The sequence below is a fragment of the Myodes glareolus genome, chromosome 5 (genome assembly GCF_982192425.1).
Source record: "Myodes glareolus chromosome 5, mMyoGla1.1, whole genome shotgun sequence".
Taxonomy (NCBI): domain Eukaryota; kingdom Metazoa; phylum Chordata; class Mammalia; order Rodentia; family Cricetidae; genus Myodes; species Myodes glareolus.
In genome coordinates this window covers 73,035,612-73,042,512 of record NC_142030.1, presented here as the reverse complement: position 1 = coordinate 73,042,512, position 6,901 = coordinate 73,035,612, and the positions used below count along the sequence as shown (strand labels likewise).

Genomic DNA, 6,901 nt, shown 5'->3' with positions numbered 1-6,901 from the left:
ACCATTGTCCCACGGCAGTCCTCTGACCACCACATGTGTGCTGTAGCATGTGTGTGAATACACATGATAAATAATGAAATTAAATAATAACAATAAACAGTCTGAATAAAGAGGTCTGAGCTGGGAGAGATGGCACATGCCAGTCTTGGGAGCACAAAGGTCCTTGGAAAACCAGGAATGTTAAAACTTGGGATTGTCTCTTCAGCAGGAGAGATATATAACCTGTTTTTCTATGAAATGCAAAATGGGGGTGGTTAATCCACACTATCTGTGGAGCCATGTGATACCATGTTCCCATAACCAGGAATAGAGATACTGAATAGTCTAGGTGACCTTTGTGTTATCGGTGTAACCAAGGGGCTCCCCCAAGCTCCCATAACCAGAACCAGAGGTTGTGGAAACCTAAATGACCTCTCTATCATCTGTATGACCAATACCACATCAGATCCTCCCTAGGCCCTTAAGATAACACATGTAGCCTATCTGTAGATCCCATCTTTCTGGAAGAAGTAGCATGTACTTTGAGAATAGTTTCAATATAATTTTTGCAAATATGCCTCTTTGTGCACATGGGATTGTGCTACACCAGGAAACTTTTTTCTAAAGTGTACTGTATTTAAATATACCTGCAATAAACTGCCCTGATGTCAGACTCTGAAAGTTCTTACCAATACCAACCAAGTCATGTTGAACCAGATTTCATCCTTGCCTCACACAAAAATAAATAAGTAATAAGACTAGAGAATAAGCCATAGAGATGAGTGAAAGGGTATTTTGTGAAAAATTTTAAAAATTGGTTGAAGAAAACTGCCTGGGGAGACAGAAGGAACTATTGAGAGCAGGCAGTAAAGAGGGGTGGGAGAGTGTAGGGAAGTAGGCTCAACATGCAACGTGTTCGGAAAATACCTTTTGTGTGGAAATTTGAAAAATAAATAATTTCATATGAAAATTTTAAAAATACACACTTTTCTGAAGACAATCACACCGCTGGAGTAGGAGCACTACAAACTATGGCCTCTGTGACAAACACAGACCAGCACTTACTTTCATAAAGTTTCGTGGTGACAGTGGTGTCTCACCACAGCAGCAGAAAGAGAACAACCCATGAAGTTCGAAACACTTACCAAGCGATCTGTCACACACGTGAAAATTAATGTCTATTCTAGAGAGTTCTCCGGGGATGTAGCTCAGTGTACAAGCACTCAGCAAGATGTACATGGCTGTAGAATCAGTCCCCCCAGTAACATGCACACAAACACTATAATAAGAGAAAGAATTCTATAAGCCACTATCTTTTGGTAACACAGAATTGTAACAGCAAGCACGTAGTCATTGGGGCAACCATTCCTGAACTTTCTAGGACGGTAGAATGTGATGGTAAAGGTGGTATATAAAGTTTAGACAATAGTGTCATAGTGGAAAACATTTCTCTGTTATATATCAGTCTGAAAACAAAACAATGAGGAAGTCAAAACTCAGACGCCTATGTGTATAAAACTCTTTCATTAGTAGTCAAAACTCAGACGCCTCTGTAGTCAACCTATTAGAGATTATTTAGCAAATTTTCAGAAGAAGGTCAGGCTACGGCCCTGATTACTGAAGACAGCATGTCTGTAGAAGTGAGCGGACTACAGTACCTACTACTGCTTTACCCTTGACTAGGCACAGTTTCAACTTTGAGGCAAAGTATCCAGCTGATCTGGTCTGCTAGCAGACCTTCAACCCCAAACCAAACTCCACAGCAATTCGGGGTGTTTGTCCTCAAATAAAATATGTTCATTTATTTAACTGTAGTTTTGAAATACTGTCCAGAAAAGAATCTGTTCAGACATGTTCTTTTTCAAAACAAACAGATCTCTAATCCAAGTGTGGTGGCACATACCTTTAATCCCAGTGCTCAGTGGGTAGAGGCAGGAGATCTTTATGCGTTCTAGTTCACCCTATTCTACATAGAGAGTTCCAGACCAGCCAGGGATACATAGTGTTATCTTGTGTCCTGGTGAGGTTTTTGGCAACATTGACACAGCTAGAGTTATCTGGAAAGAGGAAACTCAGTTGGGAAAATGTCTCCATCCAGATTGTCTGTAGGCAATTCTGTAGGGCATTTTCTTAATTAACAATTGATTTCAAAGGGCCCAGCCCACTGCACATGGTGCCAGCCCTTGGCAGGCAGGTCAAGTCATTCTGGAGTTTGTAAGAAAGCAAACTGAGCAATCCACTGGGAGCAATCCAGGGAGCAGCATTCCTCTGTGGACCCTGCTTGAGTTTCTGCTCCCAGGTTCCTGCCGTGCTTGAATTCCTGCCCTGACTTCCCTCAAAGTATAAAACAAAGTAAACCTTTCCTCTGGAAGTTGTATTTGGTCCTGGTCTTATCACAGCAATGGAAACCCAACAAAGACGCTGCCTCTCAATACATAAATAATAAAATTTAAAATACATACAAATGCTGAATGTTACTATTCTTTTCATCTTTATGATCACTGCATTTCCATTTTAATTACTTAGTTTTCAAGATATATCCCATCATATTAGATAGTGTTAGTTAATCTAATGTCTTATCCTATTTTTATTAAAATATTTATCCAACCCTAGTCATGCCATCCAGGCGATATGAAAGCACACATGGTGCTAAAGAAGCTAACGAAAATAGTTCCCAACTACTTTGCCATTTACAGTCATAACTACAGATGAGATCCCCACAGTGTGTGTTTGAAACTAGAGTAGAAATAAAGAATTCCTCTGGTGCCGGAGCTCTGATCATACAGAGTCTGCCTGGAGCACTTTTGAGAATTCTAGGATAGAATCAGGGCTTGGAAAAATTTCCCAGATCAATTAGTAAAGCCTGCCATGCACGTGTGTGATTCTATTCGTATTTTACTTTCAGGACTTCTTACAGTGTTTAAAGAAAAGGGGCCAGGTCTGGAAAATTGGCAATACTTTAAAAAGGAAGGAAGGAAGAAGGCAGGAAGAGGGAGGGAGGGAGGGAGGGAGGGAGGGAGGGAGGGAGGGAGGGAGTGAAGAAGGGAAGAGAGATGCAGAAAACTGCTCAAAGGCAATGCCATCCATCTGAAAAGAAGGTTTTCCAAAGAGAAGCGATCAGTGTATCATAGGTCATATCTACTTGGAGGGAGAAAACCTGAGAAACAGCAATTCATGGGTGACTCTGCAAAAGCAGTTGCAGGTTTGTGGTGGAATGTACAAAGATTGAGTACAGAGATTGAGGAAGTACAGAAGTGAATACTTCCTTCATTTTTCTAGAACTCTCAGCTCCCTCCCATTCCATTTTGTCCCTTCATGTACAATAGCGCATGCTTGGCTCTGTGCTCACTTCTCTGTATTATTAATTCTAAAACGTAGCTCTAGGCTGTTGGCTTTTAGCATATTCACATTTCTAGGAGATGACTTTTCCTACAGACACAGGCAGTTCTACGAGCATCTTTTCATTCCTTTCATGCTCGGCCAGCACCCACTTTGCCGGTATTTTTGTGGGTGTGTTTGCTTTTTGTTTTACTCCCGTTAAATGGTGCCCCCATTTCAAAAACAAAATATTTTATCTCTATGCAGTGTTGACAACTTCTCAGATAGATTAGTGTCCAGGACTTTCTTCAGTCCTGTGTGTTCAGAGCTGACTTGGTCTAATTTATTCATCAACTATTCTGTGTCTTTAAACTTCTTAGAATGTTTTTAAAAATATGAGACGGTTCAAGTAATTAATTATATCCCTGTATAAATTCTTCCCTAATGAATATTTATATCACAGTGTGGTTGAAAAGGAGAAATAAACATGTTCCCCAAACGGGATCTCAATACAAACAGTCGCTAAAAGTACAGGCAATTGTACACACAAATCTGAAGATACCCAGTGGACATGGGGTTCCACTTACCGCAGGCTGCAGCCTAGAACCTGGAAACACCAGTTTCTGCTCCCACATCCTGCCTTGTTCCAGAGAGAGGGTTGTACACAGTGTTTCTCATTGATCTGATCTTGCCACATTTTGATACCTCTGAACAACAACAACAATTAAATCAAAGAAATGGAAAGAAGTTAAGTGGGAGAAATAAGTCAGGAGTAGATGAGAATCCTGTTTCTTCTCCACCTGACAATGATAAGGTAAGCACGTGACTTACTAGGTCTGTGTGTGTGTGTGTGTGTGTGTGTGTGTGTGTGTGTGTAGATAGGGTCTCTATATATAATGTAAATGTATTCCTTCTGCCTCAGTCTCTTGACTGCTGGGATTACAGGCATGCACCACCTCTCATGGCTTCAGGTTTGAATTTAATAGCATTTAAGGGAAAGAATTCATATGCAAATTCACTCCAAACCAAGTGTTGGTGAGTCTTTGGTCATTTTTTTTAAGCTATAAGGTTATTGTGAAGGTAAGTTGCCATCAGCAGAAACATGATGGAATAGTCAAATCAGTCTTTTACAACTCAGGATAAAGAAATGCCACCAGAGAGATATGTCATGAGTCATTATGTGACTATTGTGGCTATGTCAGAAGCTTGTGTAATAAGACTAAATTAATCGCTATTACATATTAGCATAAGATTTGTGTCATATAATTTAAAAGTCAAGATCGAAGCTCGAGAGATGCAAACTTCCAACTCATCACTTTGTGAGCATACTACTAATACTCTCTCCATTTATTTTTATGTCTAGTAAATATTTAGTCTTACTTGGAAAGACAGTCTTAAATCTAGGTGGTCTAACACAGAGCCAAAAGTTTCCGTCTGTCAGAGAAGACATTTTTCGTTTTCTGTGTATTAAGGCTCAGCAAGAGAAATGTGCTCTGCTGCAAAGCTGCACTCTGCCCTAAAGCCTTTTGCTTTAGTAACTTTCATCCTAAAACTTTTGTTGTTGTAAGTGGAGAATTTTGGAGCAGTATCTTGCCATCTCACACTAAACACTTAAAAATCCAGCTCTAAGTGGCTGTGTGAAATCTTCCTTTGCATTTGCTAAATGCTAAGTGAACTCGCCTGTGTTTGCCATTTAAGTTGAGTGATAATAGTTTATTCAGTTTTTGCTGTGTTCTAACTGTACCATATATTTTACATAAATTGTCTCGTTTAACATTCACTATAATTTCATAAGTAAATATCATTCTCTTCATTTTACAGATGAGGGAAGGAAGACTTAAGGAAATTAAATGCCAAAAGGCAGAGCCAAACTGAAGTCACTTCTCTTGAGCCTTGTGGGAGTGAAGGAATGACAGATCGAATGTGAACAGTTGTCAAATTCAGGAGCATAAAAATCTGAATGTTCCAGAAAAATCAGCAGTAGTGAAATTCCACTCCCCTACCAATAATTTTGAAGAGCCTCGGGAACTCAATAAAGCCTCAGTGATTGACAGTTATTGGATTCTGCCTGGACTTTGATGGGACCATTAGTAATGATGAGAACTTCATTATGATAGCAAAAATAGTTACTATCCTTGTTCTCTGAAGAAGTAACCAGAAACTTGGACAGGGAATGTTTACAGGAAATCACAAGACCCATAAGAACAAGCCCAGACACACGTACAAGTCCCCCATACCCTGTTCTTTCCCAGGTACATCACAGGCCTTCCCAATGATGGTGCTATATTTAAGTCCTTAGCCTCTTGGCTTCATTGTTCAGATTCCTAGGGCCTTGTAAGAAAGTATTGAACTTCCCTTCAACCCTTGGTATTCTTAAATTATACATTAGACCTTGGGTATAGCTTTGAACTAAACATGGCTCTGTTCCTATTGGCAGAAAGAGAAGTCAAGAACCCTTATACCCATAGAACCTAGAAATGACAAGGGGTGATGATGTTGTCACCTCAGTGATAGAATGGTTGCTTACTGAGTACTGAATCCTTGGAATAAGCCTGGCACTTGGAAGCAATTCTTTTTTTCTTAGGAAAAGAATACAGCCAGAGTGACACTCTCAGAGTAGACCAGCGGCCTTCAGACTAGAAAGCATAAATTCTAAAGGGTATGTTGACTGATCCATAGAGATAGGGAAGAAAATAGAATTTCTACACCAATTTCTTATCTCATTAATTTTTTAATTTCTATTTCTACATGATGCATATAACATATTAGCATAGTGATACCCCTACATATTTTACAATTAGATGTAAAAAAAAATAACCGTGATTTCAAGCAGAAAAGATGTAGATTTTATTGCGTGTATGGGGACCTTGTAAGAGGGTTGAAGGCGAGGGGAGAGGCAAGGAGAGGAGCAGAGAAAAATGTAAAGCTCAATAAAATCAACTTTAAAAAGGGAAGATGAAACAAAAACAAAAACAAACAAAAAAAGAGATGTAGATTTGTTAAGGAAAAAGGAGTGAAAGTAAGAGGGGGCTCTGATGGAGAAATACCCAATTACTTTACAAATAGTAAGGTTCTTTCACACAAGAGGTTTTATATACGATAGTATTTATTGTGACTTCTAAAACAATGAGTATTGTCCATGTAGCCATTGGTTGCCTCCCAGGAGTAGAGTGTCGGCCGCTATTGCTGAAGACATTGCATACTTAGAACACAGGATTCTGGATGATGTGAGCTGGATCTGACTTGAAAAGGTTCTTCCTGAGGTCTAGGTTCCATGATTCTAGAAGATAATATCCAAGCCAGGGGAAGGTAGCAATTCTGCAGCGTCATGAACTATGACAATGACCAGCATGGTGAGCTATGCAGAAAGGTGCGATATGTTGCTGCGGTAAAATCCTTTTGCACACTGTGAAGATTTGTCACTCAGATTGGTTTAATCAAAAACTGAATGGCCAAGAGCTAAGCAGGAAGCTTAGGCTGGACAGCTAGACACAGAGAGAATTCTGGGAAGAAGAAAGGCAGAGGCCAGGGACTCACCAGCCAGACTCAGGGGAAGTAGGACATGTAGAAAATGAGATAACAAGCCTTGAGCCACATGAAAAGG

The 6,901-nt window shown here is 39.8% G+C and overlaps 1 long non-coding RNA gene across 1 annotated transcript; it reads left to right on the top strand.

Annotated features, from left to right (window-relative positions):
- Positions 1–3,838: 3,838 nt before the first annotated feature.
- Positions 3,839–5,354, top strand: LOC146894953 (uncharacterized). The gene is made up of 2 exons (XR_015001152.2): positions 3,839–4,111; positions 5,119–5,354. It is a non-coding gene; the product is annotated as an uncharacterized LOC146894953 (long non-coding RNA).
- The last annotated feature ends 1,547 nt before the right edge of the window (positions 5,355–6,901 follow it).